General features: G+C 44.2%; 1 long non-coding RNA gene across 1 annotated transcript; it reads right to left on the bottom strand.

Moving 5' to 3' along the window:
* Positions 1-7,087: 7,087 nt before the first annotated feature.
* LOC141203885 (uncharacterized) lies at positions 7,088-13,297 on the bottom strand. Its single transcript, XR_012274899.1, has 4 exons — positions 13,199-13,297; positions 9,322-9,443; positions 7,665-7,797; positions 7,088-7,225 (listed from the first exon to the last, which is right to left on the bottom strand). It is a non-coding gene; the product is annotated as an uncharacterized lncRNA (long non-coding RNA).
* Between the last annotated feature and the right edge of the window lie 4,265 nt (positions 13,298-17,562).

Genomic DNA, 17,562 nt, shown 5'->3' with positions numbered 1-17,562 from the left:
CGGGGAGAACATACAAACTACTTGCAGATGTTGTCCTCTATCATCATGGAGTTAGCTCGTTGTGTAGGAGACCGACCACCACTGCTGTCTACCTTTTGACCATTGTGTTGAAGCTTGCAAGGTGTTATGGGTTTACCGTCACAGAGAGGAGCCAGAAGCGTCTGATTCCTCCCACTCCTGCAGTCATTAGAAGCCTTTCGCCTTCATATTAATCGGTGCAGGGGTTTATCTGCTCAGTTGTGAGCTCTTGGAAGCTTGCCGTGATTTAGGTTCTCAGCAGATTTGCTCCATGCATCTCCCCTACTGTGATAAAGCTGTACCCCAACACATCAGACTGTCGCCTACCATGGAAACCTTGAAAAGGAAGCTGAAGATCCATTTCTTCTGACAAGTGTACAATATGTGGTAACCCTCACTCCAGCGTACTTTTGCACAACCAGCTGTACCCTGACCTACTGTATCCTCAACCATCCCTTGCAGATTGTTTGTGCGCCCTCGCAGGCAGGGTCCTCTCTCCTCTTGTACCAGTCGGTGACCCCTTTTCACATGCAAAGCACCACGGAATAAATGTCGCTGCAATAGTAATAATAAATATAGTATTTGTACTCTGGCATCAATTGACCCACTTTCCTGGTGTCTACACCCTTAATTTGATGTGTTTTGACAGCTTTTGGGCCAGAGTGAAGGTGTTGCATATTCTTTTTTTTTTTTTTGTCCCATTCCCCCCATTGAACAGTATGGTATTCGGAAATGTTTGGCGAATGTCTAAATATTCTATGAACATTTCCGAATCGAACATTGAAATGTTCGCTCATCTCTACTTGTTAGCTAATTAAAAAAAAAAAAAAAGATTGCTCTCAGTAGGAAAAAACAAGATAATCTTGTAGTTATGATACCTTTTAATGGCTAACAAAAATAATAAAATAATCAATGTTACAAAGCAAGCTTCTTAGGTCTCTTCCTCAGGCATGGTATAACAAAATATCTGAAGAAACACAAATATATGCACAAAAAAAAGACAGAGGTATGGCATAATAAATGGAGATTTAACTAAACAAACAAACGGAGCTTAGAGCTGATGACACTGCTGGACATATTCCAACACTGAAGGGAAGTAATCCTGATATATCTTTCATCTGCTGCACTACGTTTCCTTGCTTGACCATTGCATCTACCGCACTTAACGTTGCCCATTTCTTGGTGTCCTCGATGTTGAGAAATACAGGCAGATTCTTATCCACCATTCAGTACCATTACGGAGGTGTCTGACTGGTGCCAAAATCATTCTGCAGCCGGACGACAACGATCCAGGCAATGTCATTAAGAAAATACAGAATGAAGTACATACTACAGTACAGCAAAAGAACAAGTCAACCGAACATGCAGTGTACAACTAGGAGGGACCTATGTGCAAAGAAAATATCACGTATACCAAGTGCACTGCCATGAGATTGTACATTATGAAGGCCTGGGATCAAACAATTTTAATAATAAAAAAATAAAAATAAACTGCTCCCATTGGGGGCCCGGAAACAGAGAATGGGCCGGGGGTGAGACCCAGGAACAGTAAGAAGGGAAAAAATGCCGAACACTCCACCATACCACAAACTCTGCCACCAGATATGAGGATCGACGCTCTCACCCTTCCACCAGCCCCAAAAGAGTGCAGGCAGTTAGGAGTGACCCGGGCACTCCTCAAGGTCAAGAACCAAAAGGCAGGTTACAGGGTCCTCTGCGACAGGCTTCTCCATACTGTCATGTAGGAATTGAACCAACTTGGCCAGTAAGCCCAAAACTCTGGACAGTGTCACAGAAGGTGGAGGAACGTCCCCCGGCCCTTGCAGCACATGAGGCATACATCCAGGAACTGGCGCTGGACCCTACTCATCCTGGCTGTGGTGTAATATGTGCAATGTAGGATACAGAGTTGAGCCGCTCTCTCGGAATAGCTAGGAATTAGTTTGTCTAAGCTGTAGAAAATGGAAGGGTAAAGAAGATTTCACTTCAGAACATGAAATGGGTCACCAGCCACATAGACCTGACCCAGGTAAACCGAGCCTGCCTCTTCCCATAAAGGCCCTCACTCCAAATCTAATAATTCAATAAGAGTGCTGGTGACGCGCCCCTGGGCCTTCTGTGTCGTGCGGCATCGCGTGCACGGGGGCTTACCCGGAGCCGGACCAGATGGGGGTAGTAGTCTCGTGGCGGTGACCCGGTCCGTGCCCAGGGAGTCAAACTAAGTGGCAGTCTATGGCAGTAGATGTTAACTTGGATGTCGACTACGCCACCCGTTGAGTGCGGCTTTGCAGCCGCCGCTGCAGAACAGTCCGCTGAGGCCGGTGGTATGGGTGCAGCGATGATGTTATAACCCCCAACGGGAGGGGTATGGCCTCAGGGCAGCAGGTGAAGATGATGGGGGTTGTGACGGTGCAGTAAGAAGAGTCAGAGTCAGGAGATGCAGTTTCAGGGTTTTTACTCACGGGTGTTCTCTCAGTCACTCTGGCCTTGAGTGACCACCCGAGCCGTGCTGCGTCCACCAGGTCCTGGACTCGGCTAACCCCCAGGCAGTTCCGGAGCGTGGTCCTGAGCTCCCTTCTCTCTCTCTGTCTCTGGCCGTTCCCACCAGGGATCCACCTTTGGCCGGCTCCCTCGGGTCTCTTGGTGGTCAAACCTCCTCTGGGTTCCCTGACCCTATACTTGGTGTGCCTTTCTGGTGGATTTGGTGAGGGTCGTGGCAAATCTTGACCACGACCTCCGGTTCCTGGCTGAGGATAAGTGGCCTCCACCAGTTCGGGTTCCGGTACCCGTGTCCGCCAACCCTTCACCCTTTTTGGTCTGATTCTGGGTTCTTAGGGTTCCCTCTGGTCTTCCACTCTGGGCCTTTCTTTCTCCTCTCTCCTCTGCAGGCTTGGCTCTGGAGCTGGGCCCAGCCAGAGCCACAGCTCCCTGTCAGCCCTCCTGGCTGAACTCTTCCTAAAGACTCCCTCAGCTCTCCCTGTCCTAAGATGGTGCCCACCATATATACTCCCTCTATGTATGAGCCCAGGTGACTAGCACCCAATGAGCTCCTAGCTTTACCCAGAGTACTCCCTCTATCTGCCCCTACACTACTGGGATGTTCCACCCCCCTCCCACTCCAGCCAGGGACAGACGCTGTCGTACCTGCACATTTACTTGGTGGGAGTACCGTAGTTCTGTCCCCCGGAAATGGGATGTATGTAGTGCATGCAGCCTACTGAGCTCAGTCCCACACTCCATCCTTACCCGGGAGTGGAATACCACACCTCTGGGTCGAGGTGCAATACCCCTGTAGCAGCCGAGTCCTCAGGGTGCTACACTGCTATGCCAGAGAGGGGTATGATTGTGAGAAAAAGGAGCACAGAAAAGTTTCCATACCATGGTCTAGATTGATATAGCCTGCATGAAAATCAGTTATGTATTGAAGGGGCCCTCTAGAACAGGGATGTCAAACACACAGAGGGCCAAAATGAAAAACTTGGACAAAGTCGTGAGCCAATCAGTATACAGTATAATGTGCCCCACATAGTCCTCCATACAGGGTAATGGGCCCCACATAGAGGTGGCTGTTCTGGTGCCGCAAGCCAAATATAAATCACCCTGCGGGCCAGAGCTTTCCATGTATGCTCTTGGAGGAGCAAAAAAGTATGTGCAAAGGGTGCTTAATCTGTGAGTCATAGGGTCAAACAATGGCCACAAGGGCTCTCAGGAAGTCATCCCTGTTCCACCTACATATACAGGAAAGCTGAACAAACCAATAATGCGCAAAAGGATAATAATACGCCCAATAATACAGTCTAGGGTCCGATAAAACCACCCCCTCACCCGAGCATATTACAGGAGCGGGCGATGGATCCCAGTTCTGTGACCCTGCAAAATGAATGAGGAAAAGATGGAGTTACGCTTATTGAAGGTATTGAAGTTCACATATATTGGGGATATAACCTGATGTGAGCCGCGACCGACAGGAGTAACTTCTCTTATCTCCTTACCTTAGCTTTTATAATCAACAAAAGAGCGAAGCTGTGTAGCGAATTCACCTAAATATGTAGATACTTGGACTCCTAGATAAGAGAACTTTGAAACCCATATTAAAGATAGGAGGGAGGCTTGTCTGGAGGTGACTTTCAGGTCTACAGGGAAGACAAAAGACTTATCCCAGTTGATTTTTAGACCTGAGAAGAGGCCACACTCATCAATCACATTCAGCGCTGCTGGTACTGACACGTTAGCACCTTGCAGGTACAGGAAAGTGCTGTCTGCGTAGAGACTAAGTTTGCTGTGTGTTGGGGCCTGGATAAACCCCTGAATCTCTGGGGTGGAGCGGATAAGGGCGGCCAGTGGTTTCACTACAGTCACATACAGCATTGGGGACAGCAGACATCCCTGCTGCGCGCCCTGGATCAGGGGGAAGCATATACGCACCACAGTGTCCGCGTATAGGAGCTTCTCCCATTTAGTAATCACTGGCCGAAAGCCCATCCAACGCTTGGTCGCCCAAAGAACAGACCATTCAATAGAGCTGAAGGCTTTATTGGCATCAAGTGAGACCATAACGTGTCCTCCTTAGAGAAAAATAAATAAAAACGCTGGAGGTTGAGGGTTGTCGACTTTCCTGGCACAATATCAGTTTGGTCACAATGAATAATTTGCCAAATATATGAACGCAGAGGAATTTCCAATACTTTATCTAGAATTTTTACATCAAACTGAAGTAATAAACAGGCCTGTATGAGGAATAAAGATTGGTAAAAATGATCAAACTCCGACAGAACATGTTTAGGGTCCCCTCTAGTTCTCCTCTCCTCGCCCCTAAGTGCCCTGATTACCATGGGGTCACAGTAAAGATTTGCCATATAGGTAAGTAGTTTACCACATTTGTCCCCATTTAGTATTCCTGTCATACATAAAAGGACCATGTTGCTCATCATCTCTAAGCAAAGGGAGTGTAACAAGTAAGGCTGCCGGCCACTGGGAATTATGCTCCACAGGTACTGGAGCTCTTGTGTGATACTTCAGTCATCTCCACATCCCTCACAGCAGGAGCCAGGATATCAGGAGCAAATGCTTCAAAAGTATCCCATACCTGTTGTATTATACGGTCCTCATTGTTATTTTAAAATAAAAAAAAGGAGAAGGAGAGAGACACAAGATGGATTTATATGTCACAGTGGCCTTGGAAATGGACCCTCCCAAGAGGGGAACAGGGAGAGGAGTAAGATCTGGGATGGAGTGACAGAGGTAATAATAGAAAATGACTGCAGCCAAGGCAGAGTCCGGCACCAGGGCAAGATCTATGTGGGAGAGGCAAGAAAACAAAAACCTGTCCAGAACCTCTGTGGCATTGGCGTCTCTGCCCCCTGATAGGCAGAGACGCCGTCCCCCTTACCGCCGCGCTCCCGGCCAGGCGTCTTCCGGCTCTCCAGCTGCTGCTGCCGGCGCGTGCAGCTTCCCGGGCACTGTGCTTAAGGCGCGCGCGCGCTCCCTCTTAAAGGGGCCGCACGCGCCGTCCTAAGGAGTCCCCGGCCAATGGCTGGAGGTCTTATCATATAAAAGGAACCTCCTCCAAAATGGAGGTGCCTGTGCAAGGTTGTAGCTCTGTGTTCTAAACTCTGCTTCAGCCCTCAGGTCCCGCTGGTAGCCTGACTACCAGTCCAGTCCGCCAGCCTGACTACCAGTCCAGTCCGCCAGCCTGACTACCAGTCCAGTCCGCCAGCCTGACTACCAGTCCAGTCCGCCAGCCTGACTACCAGTCCAGTCCGCTAGCCTGACTACCAGTCCAGTCCGCCAGCCAAGTACACTCTCCAGCCCGACGGTCTGCCTACGGTCCAAACCCGCCAGTCTGTCTATGGGCCAGGCTTGCCTGCCTACCCGGAGAACGTACCAGTTACCTGCCGTGCCTACCAGCCAGCCTATCTGGATGCTCCTGCCAGTTACCTGTGGTGTCCGCCAGTCCGTCTACCCGTATCACCAGTCAGTCTGCCTGCCGTGCCCATCTGCTGTACCGGTCAGTCCCTGCCTTCTGACCCGTGGGAGTCACCTGCTCTCATACAAGGACTGGCCCAGAGTAGCACCTGGTCCCTCTGCTCGGTCCTATCCTGGTTCACGGAGTCGATTGAGCCGCCATGCGACCTTGGTCAGTCCGAGTTGATACCTAGTTACGTCCCTCTGGTCCCTCCTTGCACCGCAGCACAGAGGTTCCACCACCCGGATCCCTAACAACCTCCATATAGTGTGAACAGGTGCACGCTGCAATGACTGCATAACATAAAATAAGAAAGAACAGCAGCACTCTGTAAGGGCCAAGAGGTGGTGGTCAGGTTTTTTGTTTTCTTGCAGTTTACCATGGAGGTTTTGACTGCCTCCTTTTCTGACTCTGCACTCCACCCATCAACCCAAGGGTGCTTTTAATTAGTGTTGCTTTCTAACTGTCCACTTAAAATTGTAGGCTTATAGCCAAAGAGAGGCATGTTTAGGAAAATAGTTACCCATCATGCGGAGGTCACCTTGCCGTGGTTGAAACCAAATTGCCTGCTACGTGTCTCTGCTCCACTTGGCTCTTACATTAGTTTTGCTACATCTACCCCAAAATAGGGTGACATTTCCTATAATCTGCCGTCCTTGTATTATACGGGGTTATCTAGGACTTTGATAGATCAGGGGGCTTCTTACACTCGGTGATCCACTGTTTGCAGCTCACATGGCACCCAAAAGTGAACAGTGTATGGAGTCAGGATACCACATAGTGGCCATTCTCAGGTACTACAGCTCAGCTCCCATTGAAGTAAATAAGAGCAGAGCTGCAGAACCTGATAACAGTCTCTACACAGTGTACAGAGCTCAGGTCTTCCACCTCCGTATACTGTGTACACCCAGCTGCCGGGGGAGCGGCTGCGGACCTCCACCCATCCAAAAGATAAGTCATCAATATCTAAGTCTTTGACAACCCCTTTAACATATGGAGAATTTAAGATAACATATATAATGTGTTTGCAAAATTAATGTTTATGATATAATTTCCCAATGTCATCACCTCAAATTTTGTGATCCAATGGTCACTGACCTGACACAGCGACATGATCTTTCCAAGATAGTCATCTGGTGAGATAATTGTGCCCAAAATCATAGGTTCAAGATATTCCTTTACTACAGATTTGTCAGGAAATTCAGATGGATTTACAATAGTAATCTCCGATTCTCCATATTCCTAAAGAAATAATGTGGAAAATTAGATGGGATCATACAATTGGAGCTGATCTGCAGAACCCGGCAGTGACCAGTGACCAGCGTGCTAGAGTGGTGTGGATCCGCGCCGAACACCATCTGGCCACCGCTGCACACAGAAGATTGTTGGTGATGCCAGTTGTTGGGACTTCCACCGATCTGACATTGATGACCAGTGCTGGAATTAGGTCATTAATGTTACAGTAGCAGAAAACCACTTCAACTGCAAATACTGAACAAAAAATGTCAACATCTCAACATCAAAGTCCAATTTTACTGATTTTGTTTCCCCCAGAAATAATGAAACACCCTGATAGTTAGTTTTGGAGTATGGCACAACAAATCAGAGAGGCCCACAATACAGCGCAGAGTGGTTACGTATAAGGCATTACTGCTTCATGGAAGCCATAGACAGAAAGTACCTTAATCAGCTTTGGAGAGGACAACACAGCCTTCTATGGGACTGTAGAGGACGTCATTATGACAGATGCATTGTATTCCTGCTCCAGTCTCTGGTTAAACACCTCCATGTGTAAAAGCCCCAGGAAGCCCAACCTGTGCAGGACATGAACGTTAGTTATAATTTATAGAGAGGCAAGTATACCGAAGGTGTCAATAAAATGGGCAACTACTTAGTGCTCGATAGGTATCCACCACTCTAATAGAAATTGGTCTGGAAAATACCAGTAACGCGGTGTCCATCATAATAGAGAAACACCACGCTATTTGCACTGCCTACTATACACAAGGCAGGTCGTAGACTGAACTACAAACCAGTTCAAGACCAGATCATTTCTGATCATCACCAGGCATATTTTTTTTTCCGTACATGGGATTTTAAGATCTCTAAAAAGGTCTCTGGTTCAATCATCCAAATAACGTTTGCCTCCATTTTGTCAGTACTGTATTCCCCTGTAACTGGGGCTTATATGCCAGGCCCAGTTACAGGGAAATTTGGTAATAACAAAACATGACAAAATTCAACTTCCTGCAAACTGCTGAGTCAATCTGGGGCTAACCTAGCACCGCATGCTGCCAGCAACCGGTACTCACATGATCACCGCCATTGCTTCCTAAACTATATGCACAGCACTCGTTTAGGAAACAATCAGGAAGGCAGAGGTGGTAATAAACCATTTCTGACTTCTCTATGGGAAGTCCAGCAGGCTCACGTGTACATGTACATGTGTATTGATGAGGATATGAGGATTCAGATCTACACAATACTGTACCGGTGACAATCCTGGCTATGGAAATGCAGGATAATATGTCACAAACATATCTGGATAAGCTGGAGGTTTGGGCCGAGAAGGGACAAATGTGATTTAACAATGAAAAATACATTTTCACTAGTCAGACTCCATATGGAACATGGTGCACAGATTTGGCCACCAGTGTGCAAGAAAGGCAAAGCCGAGGTCTAGCAAGTTCAAGGTGGGAGATTAAAGCAAAGATGGAATAGGTGGACTGCAATACAAGGAAAGAGTAATACAATTAATTAGTTAAAATTATTAGTTATTATGATTAAATTATTAGTTAAAAAAAAATGCTAAGGAGTGACATACTGTAATATATTCAGTACCGTATCTATAACAAAAGGGCCAAGACCAGGATTCTTTACTGTAAGAGCGTGAGACTGTGCAACTCTCTGCTGAATTCACTAGGGGACTAGATACCATTCGTGAGTGTAATATACAAGTGGTTAACACATTACCAAGATGAATTGTTGACCCAGTGGTTTGCTCTGCCAAAAATTGGACTTTACCTTGCAATGTGTTTTTGCTTTCCTCCTGATCATTGTTACAAAAGAATTTTCTGAGCTGAAGACGTTTTTTTTCAGCCTTACACACTATATCAATAATTAAACTTGCACAAATGACCCCTTTTCAGAAATTAAAGTTATTGAAATGTCTATCTAATGCTCAATTAATCGGTCCGTAGGTGATAACTGTGCCCTTATGATCACTGTAGGACACATTAATGCCCTCACGGTATATTTTCATCATCAGTATAGGAAATGACTGAAATAAAATATATAGTGATATAAAATAATTCAGATAATGGCAGTAGAAGACGCACCTCCAGCCAGCACCCAGAGCTGCACTGCTGTCCCGACTAACAGACACTTGAATCGTTCAAGGTCAGCTTTTCCAGCGCACTCTTCATATTGCTGTATTCGGATTGGTCAACTGGAAACATTCCTGGAACAGAAAGTTAAAAGAAACCATTAGGGTATGTTCACACAATATTCTGAAGTGGATTCTGCTCCAAAAACCACATTTAGGGTATGTTCACACTGAGTTTTTTGACTGCTTCAGAAAACGAAGGGGCCGATTCATCCAGCAGTTTACGTCCGTTTTCTAGTGTAAAATTGCTTAAAATTTTGTGTTTTTTTTTTTTGCCCGTCTGGGAACACTTTGCCAAGTTTTTGAACGGTGGTCAGAACTCAACTGGGAGTGGGTATGGCCACTCAATAAATGCGCATAAAACAATCCACATTAAAATACTGTGTGTGAACTTACCCCAAGGGTGTGCGAACATGGCATCTTTTTCAAGTGGATTCCTTCCAGGCTGCTTTTTCAGCCTGGAATCTGCCAGATAAAGCGCCCCATAATATGAACATAATGCACAGCAATGTCAAAGCAACATTGCTGTGCACATCTTCTGTCTTATGTCTTTTAACCACTTTAGGATTCGGAAACTGAAGTGGTTAAAATAAGGAACAGGTTCATTCTTTGAGTGTCTTCCGCTAGGAAGCCGCCTGCTCTCTATAGTTACCAGCGTAAAGTGAAAGCCGCTGCAAAGCCGCCGGAGAAGACACCTCAGGAAAACGACCGTTGCGGTCTTCCTCAAGCGGCCTTGTCTGGGAAATCTCAGTGGCGGTACCGAAATCTAAGAGACGCCGTGTGCACATATCTTAAAATGGTTTTCCAAAAACTCAGGAAGCAGCAGGGAATGGGTTCAATTCAAAATCCCTATTCTCACCTCTGTTCCCCCCATGGCTCCATCACTATTGCTCCGGTAGTCCGCACTGGTCTCCGCTTACTTCCTGCAGGCTTTCCGTACATCATTCATGTGACTAAGGTACTGACTAGTGTTGAGCGAGTATGTTCTGTTAACCCTTTCGGCGAGTATGCTCGGGCCGAGCTCCGAGTATTTATAGCTGCTCGGTGATATGGTTGAATCGTTTGACAGTTTTATTACATGTGAGGAAAGTGTAAGAAATAGACATTCCTCTCATGTAATAAAACCATCAAACAGTTGCAAATCATGCACACGGGAGCGATTCAACCTTATCACCGAGCAGCTGGAAATACTCGGAGCTCGGCCCGAGCATACTCGGTGAAAGGGTTAATAGAACATACTCGCTCAACACTAGTACTGACCTCAGCAGTGAAGCCGACATCTCCAGCACATGACCTTTAAGGCTTCCGATTATCTTAAAGAGTAACCCTCTTTTAATTGTTATTTCATAAATCAAGAGTACACATGAAATTAAACAACTTTGTAATAAATCTTATGAAAGACATTTTCTTCATTCTCTGCCAAAATGTATCATTCACTATGAAATTCTGAGGTAAAATCTGTATTCAGTGAAGACACTTTCCCATTACTGAGATAGGAGATGGCAGCTGCTACTGATACAATTCTATGTTGGCAGGAAGAGGGAGGAGCTTGAGACAGCTCCTCCCCCTTATCAGTAGCAGCTGCCATCTCCTATCTCAGTAATGGGAAAGTCTGTCTTCACTGAATACAAATTTTTACCTCAGAATTGAGACTTGATGATGACTGATCAATTTTAGTAAATAAAGAAGCAAATTTCTTTGATAAGATATATTCCAAAGTTTCCTATTTTCACGTAAACTATTGATTTATGAAATAAAAATTAAAATGATGGATTCACTTTAAGTGTCCACATGAATGATATACTGGATTTGGTCACTGCCAAAAGTGAGCAGGGACCGTGAGAGCCGCGATTCTGAAAGGGCAGAGTTTGAGAAGGTCTTTTCTTTTATTTTTTTATTCCATATGTAATCATTCCTAGATTCCCATCTCTCTGCTATATATTTTTTACAAATCGCAGAAAACCTATTTGATGTTAATTGTTTGGGCTTTTCTCATGCCCCGAGCATCACTCACGAGAAAAACAAGCTTCAAAGAACAAATGAGAGGAGACAGTCCATGCATTATGTGTCACGGTGGCGTGTCATTACCAACCCCCTTGCTGCAGCGCTCCCTAAATTCCCCACAATGTAGAAAAACCTTGTCCACACGTCACGGCTCTGAGCTGACTAGTCCTGGAGGATCGTGAGGTTCCTTCCTTACATCTCTCCTCAATTATCTCGGCTTCTGTAAAATAGGCCGAGTCTAATGGGACGAAAAATGCGGCTGCAGAATAAAGGTTCTCTGGCATTTATCTACTCTGTGATCACCGTTCCTAATCCAATCGTGGAGGCGTTCCTGGCTGTTACAAGGAATTAGTAGGATTTCTGAAGTGTGACAGGCGAGGGTACAGCGCCTGTGCCGGTCATGGATTCTCAATAGAGGTGGCTGGGAATGGTCGCTCTCCACTGAAATGATCGGGGGGTGCACATACTTCCCACAAGAAAGCACTTGAATTGTCAAGGTCAATCTATTCTATAGCTGTAACTTTAGCCTTAAAGGAATTGATACTGTGGGTTACATCTGGTGCCTGGGGGGCAGTGTTTGGTATACTCTGTGACCCTCTGAAGAAGCTAAAAAAGTGAAACGCGTGTTTAGGAGAGTGGCAGGCACATAATGGGTAAGGATCTCCTCATTACTGGTACTCAGGCGCAAAATATGTAGAATTTACACTACACTAGGGATGAGCGAACCCCGTGGATGTTCGGTTTCGACCAAACTTTAGTCCAAAGTTTGGTTCGGGTACCAGAACTTGAACCCAAACCCCATAGAAGTCAATGCAGACACAAACTTTGATGCTGTAAAATGGTTGTAGTAAGGGCTAGGAGGTCTCTCTTTCTTAAAACGGACTTGCCAGTGTTCGGAGTTCAGCATTGGTATGAACCCCAAACTTTACAGTTCGGGTTCGCTCATCTCTACACAACACTCGTTATACTGTTGTACTGATACATTACACGTCTAGTCCCTGTGATTGACTATATATTCATTGCTGAGGACGCTCTTGCAGATGGGTCTAATCTCTGATGTCACGCCATCTGGAGGCTGAATCTTGAACTAAGTGCTCTTGTAATACAGGTTTTAATATTACGCTAATAAAATATATACTGTATACTGTACAATAGCTTTCCGACCCCGTTACACAGTTTTTGAGCACTTGAGCTGAAGTTGTTAAAGCTCAATTGGTGTTTTGCATAGTCTGAGGGGGCTATAGGTGTAATTCTGCCGAGATTTTGACTTCGATGCGTGTTGCAGTTACATTGGCATAATACTCTGTTCCATGTACAATATTATGTAGAACAGAGTTTTGATTCTAAATGGACTGTAGATAAAACAGTATGTCCTGGAACAGTACCAATACACATGCTCTGTAACTTGCCATCCACTCTTTTGAAGTGGACGATTGCTCTTTATCAGCATTCTGTCAGCACTATAGGTCCTGGGACATCCCTTCTCTCATTACTCAGCACGTATTGCTTCCGCCATTGCTTAATGAAATGCCTGCAATTAACTGAAAGACTGAATCTCTGTTAAGCCTGCATATACAGTTTGACAGGCAGGAGCAGAGAGACGAAGGCCAAGCCCCACTTCCGGTAATCCATATAGGGGGGTTTCTGCTGCTAGAGACAAATTACACTTAGACAGAAGGGAGACCCTACCGGCCGACACTTTTAGGTTATCTAACCCCTGAAAAGTAACTCCAACTTAATTGAATTTTATAAAGGGATTTTGCACATTATCTATCGAATGGGATCAAGTACAGGAACCATTTAATTTGTATTAGGGTTCAACTCACCTGCAAACACCATGGGTTTCGCAGGCTTAAAGCCGGGCAGAGCCACTGGCTGCTTCAGTAAATGCAGAGTGTCTCCTATTTGTGCTTCCTGTGCGTCCTTCATCCCAGCCATTAGATAACCTACTTGCCCAGCATATCTTAGAAGCAATGAGAGTAATATATATTCACAATTAGTGCAGATTCATCAAATTCTACATTGAATATCAGGTACAAATCTACCATAAAAGAAGGTAGCAACGGCTCTGAGACCCAGCACTGCATGAGTTCACTACAGCTATATACAGCTGGCACTAGAGGGCGCTCACTGGAGACAGACTTCTACTGCTGCGGTTGGGTCCAATACTAGCTGTACATAATCACATGTCAACAGCTCCCCCTGGTGGTGGCTGCATGAAGCAAAAATAGTATTTCATCTAGTTACATTCATTTAAGTCAGAAATGCTGTGAGATTAGTCAGCACTGAATTTTGGATGTAAAACTATTTTGGATCTATCAACATATATGTTATAACTTCCCAGACCCTAAATACCACATCAGAGAGCTCTGCTAATCGCACTGTAACAAGCTGAGAACCATCATGCGGCCACAACAGATTTGTATTGAATGGCAATAAAAACACAAAATTGTATTTTAATTTGCAGAACTTTCCATAACACAATATTGACATTTTATTTGCTTTAATAACAGATTCCCCTTTCAGCTCTGCAGTCTCCTGGGCACCAAACATCCATGTATATTCATAGAAAGCAGCAGACAGGAGCATCAGTACTGCATGCAGGATTAGAGCGCCATCTAGTGGCACTATAAGAATATTCCTAGTGTGATAAAATGTCGCTCTATTATATCCTGCACAGGGTCGTACACAATTTTAAATGCTTTGGATATCGGAAAAAATTACTTTAAAAAAATGATGGAAAAACCCTTTTAAAAAGACACAGAAAGCAATAAGGAAAAAGCACAAACAAAAGAAGTGGTGCTGAGATGGGCCGGCTGCAGTTTATGCAGATCCTTGGGTGACAAAGTGCATGTGGGATAATCTTCACTTTTACAATTTGTTTTTATCCTTGCCTTCTAAAAGCTATAAAACTTTTTTTTCAGTAGATTCGTTGTATCTGGGCTTTTTTTTCAGTAGATTCGTTGTATCTGGGCTTTTTTTCAGTAGATTCGTTGTATCTGGGCTTTTTTTCCAGTAGATTCGTTGTATCTGGGCTTTTTTCCCAGTAGATTCGTTGTATCTGGGCTTTTTTTCCAGTAGATTCGTTGTATCTGGGCTTTTTTTCCCAGTAGATTCGTTGTATCTGGGCTTTTTTTCCAGTAGATTCGTTGTATCTGGGCTTTTTTTTCAGTAGATTCGTTGTATCTGGGCTTTTTTCCAGTAGATTCGTTGTATCTGGGCTTTTTTTCCCAGTAGATTCGTTGTATCTGGGCTTTTTTTCCCAGTAGATTCGTTGTATCTGGGCTTTTTTTCCCAGTAGATTCGTTGTATCTGGGCTTTTTTTCCAGTAGATTCGTTGTATCTGGGCTTTTTTTTCCAGTAGATTCGTTGTATCTGGGCTTTTTTTTCCAGTAGATTCGTTGTATCTGGGCTTTTTTTCAATAGATTCGTTGTATCTGGGCTTTTTTTCCAGTAGATTCGTTGTATCTGGGCTTTTTTCCAGTAGATTCGTTGTATCTGGGCTTTTTTTTCCAGTAGATTCGTTGTATCTGGGCTTTTTTTTCCAGTAGATTCTTTGTATCTGGGCTTTTTTTTTCAGTAGATTCGTTGTATCTGGGCTTTTTTTCCAGTAGATTCGTTCTATCTGGGCTTTTTTTTCCCAGTAGATTCGTTGTATCTGGGCTTTTTTTCCCAGTAGATTCGTTGTATCTGGGCTTTTTTTTCCAGTAGATTCGTTGTATCTGGGCTTTTTTTTCCAGTAGATTCGTTGTATCTGGGCTTTTTTTTTCAGTAGATTCGTTGTATCTGGGCTTTTTCCCAGTAGATTCGTTGTATCTGGGCTTTTTTTTCCAGTAGATTCGTTGTATCTGGGCTTTTTTTTCCAGTAGATTCGTTGTATCTGGGCTTTTTTTCCAGTAGATTCGTTGTATCTGGGCTTTTTCCCAGTAGATTCGTTGTATCTGGGCTTTTTTTTCCAGTAGATTCGTTGTATCTGGGCTTTTTTTTCCAGTAGATTCGTTGTAACTGGGCTTTTTTTCCAGTAGATTCGTTGTATCTGGGCTTTTTTTCCAGTAGATTCGTTGTATCTGGGCTTTTTTTCCAGTAGATTCGTTGTATCTGGGCTTTTTTTCCAGTAGATTCGTTGTATCTGGGCTTTTTTTTCAGTAGATTCGTTGTATCTGGGCTTTTTTCCCAGTAGATTCGTTGTATCTGGGCTTTTTTCCAGTAGATTCGTTGTATCTGGGCTTTTTTTTCCAGTAGATTCGTTGTATCTGGGCTTTTTTTCCCAGTAGATTCGTTGTATCTGGGCTTTTTTTTCCAGTAGATTCGTTGTATCTGGGCTTTTTTTTCCAGTAGATTCGTTGTATCTGGGCTTTTTTTCCAGTAGATTCGTTGTATCTGGGCTTTTTCCCAGTAGATTCGTTGTATCTGGGCTTTTTTTTCCAGTAGATTCGTTGTATCTGGGCTTTTTTTTCCAGTAGATTCGTTGTATCTGGGCTTTTTTTCCAGTAGATTCGTTGTATCTGGGCTTTTTTTTTCAGTAGATTCGTTGTATCTGGGCTTTTTTTCCAGTAGATTCGTTGTATCTGGGCTTTTTTCCCAGTAGATTCGTTGTATCTGGGCTTTTTTCCAGTAGATTTGTTGTATCTGGGCTTTTTTTCCAGTAGATTCGTTGTATCTGGGCTTTTTTTTCCAGTAGATTCGTTGTATCTGGGCTTTTTCCCAGTAGATTCGTTGTATCTGGGCTTTTTTTCCCAGTAGATTCGTTGTATCTGGGCTTTTTTTTCCAGTAGATTCGTTGTATCTGGGCTTTTTTCCCAGTAGATTCGTTGTATCTGGGCATTTTTTTCCAGTAGATTCGTTGTATCTGGGCTTTTTTTCCAGTAGATTCGTTGTATCTGGGCTTTGTTTCCAGTAGATTCGTTGTATCTGGGCTTTTTTTCCCAGTAGATTCGTTGTATCTGGGCTTTTTTTTCAGTAGATTCGTTGTATCTGGGCTTTTTTCCCAGTAGATTCGTTGTATCTGGGCTTTTTTCCCAGTAGATTCGTTGTATCTGGGCTTTTTTTTCAGTAGATTCGTTGTATCTGGGCTTTTTTCCCAGTAGATTCGTTGTATCTGGGCTTTTTTTTCAGTAGATTCGTTGTATCTGGGCTTTTTTCCCAGTAGATTCGTTGTATCTGGGCTTTTTTTGCAGTTAGAGCTGATAGTTTTTATAAATGTTTTCTGATATCTTTTTATTACTTTTCTTGGTGAGGCAAAGTGAACAAAATAAACTCCAGAGATTCTGCCGCTTCATCTTTTTTCTTCTTTTTCATTCCATCATCCTCTCGATAGGATTTCTAGAAGATATTTTTTTTAGTTTTAACACGAACAGATGTGGTGAAGCCAAAAATGATGTAACGGGAGAATTTAACTTTGCAGGCTCAGGTCACCGAAAACATCCAATGGCTTTACCGCTACAGTGTAGAGTAAAATGACCAATCTGATATTAATCCCAGTTATGGGACGGGCTTCATAGTTGTACAATCATGGAAGACATGGAGGCCTTCAGTAGGATCCTTGGCTGTCAAGACAATGCCATTGCCACATAACACTCATATGATTGATGACATGACATGGCTTTATAACTGATGGGGAGCCGTACCCCTTCAAGCCCCACTGATTCTCAAAAAGAGGGGGATGTTGTCTTTGCCTGCACAGCGGCACTCTAAGGCTATGTGCCCATGATGCAGAAATGCTCCGTTTTTTTCCTGAACGTTTCTGTATCTCCCTGGCATGTGGATTTTACATGAGTTTTTTTCAGCCAGGGACAAGCGTTTGTCACGCGTTTTGCACATACGATTTCGCATGCGGGTTGTCAAGCGCTTTCCAAGCGATTTTAGCATCACATGGAAAAGTGCTTGACAACTTGGTCACACTATATAAATCCATGCAACCGGCATGGATTTTATATAGTGTGACCAAGTTAGTTAAAAAAAAGAATAAAAATGGTAAAAAATGTAAAAAAACATTATACTCACCTTCCAATGGCCTTATCCGATGCGACCCATCACATGACTAAATGACGTCATGAAAGGTCCTTTTAGACCATCGCGAGCCGCCGGGGAGCCAGGACGCATCACTAAGGAGACCGGGGGCCATCAGAAGGTGAGTATAAGGTTTATTTTTTATTTTAAATTCTTTGTTTTTTAACAGGTTCTATGGTAC

The sequence above is a fragment of the Phyllobates terribilis genome, unplaced genomic scaffold, assembly GCF_046119375.1.
Source record: "Phyllobates terribilis strain yellow unplaced genomic scaffold, ASM4611937v1 Scaffold_130__1_contigs__length_5004896, whole genome shotgun sequence".
Lineage (NCBI taxonomy): Eukaryota > Metazoa > Chordata > Amphibia > Anura > Dendrobatidae > Phyllobates > Phyllobates terribilis.
The sequence above is the reverse complement of the archived record's forward strand: the minus strand, read 5'-3'. Positions and strand labels throughout refer to the sequence as shown.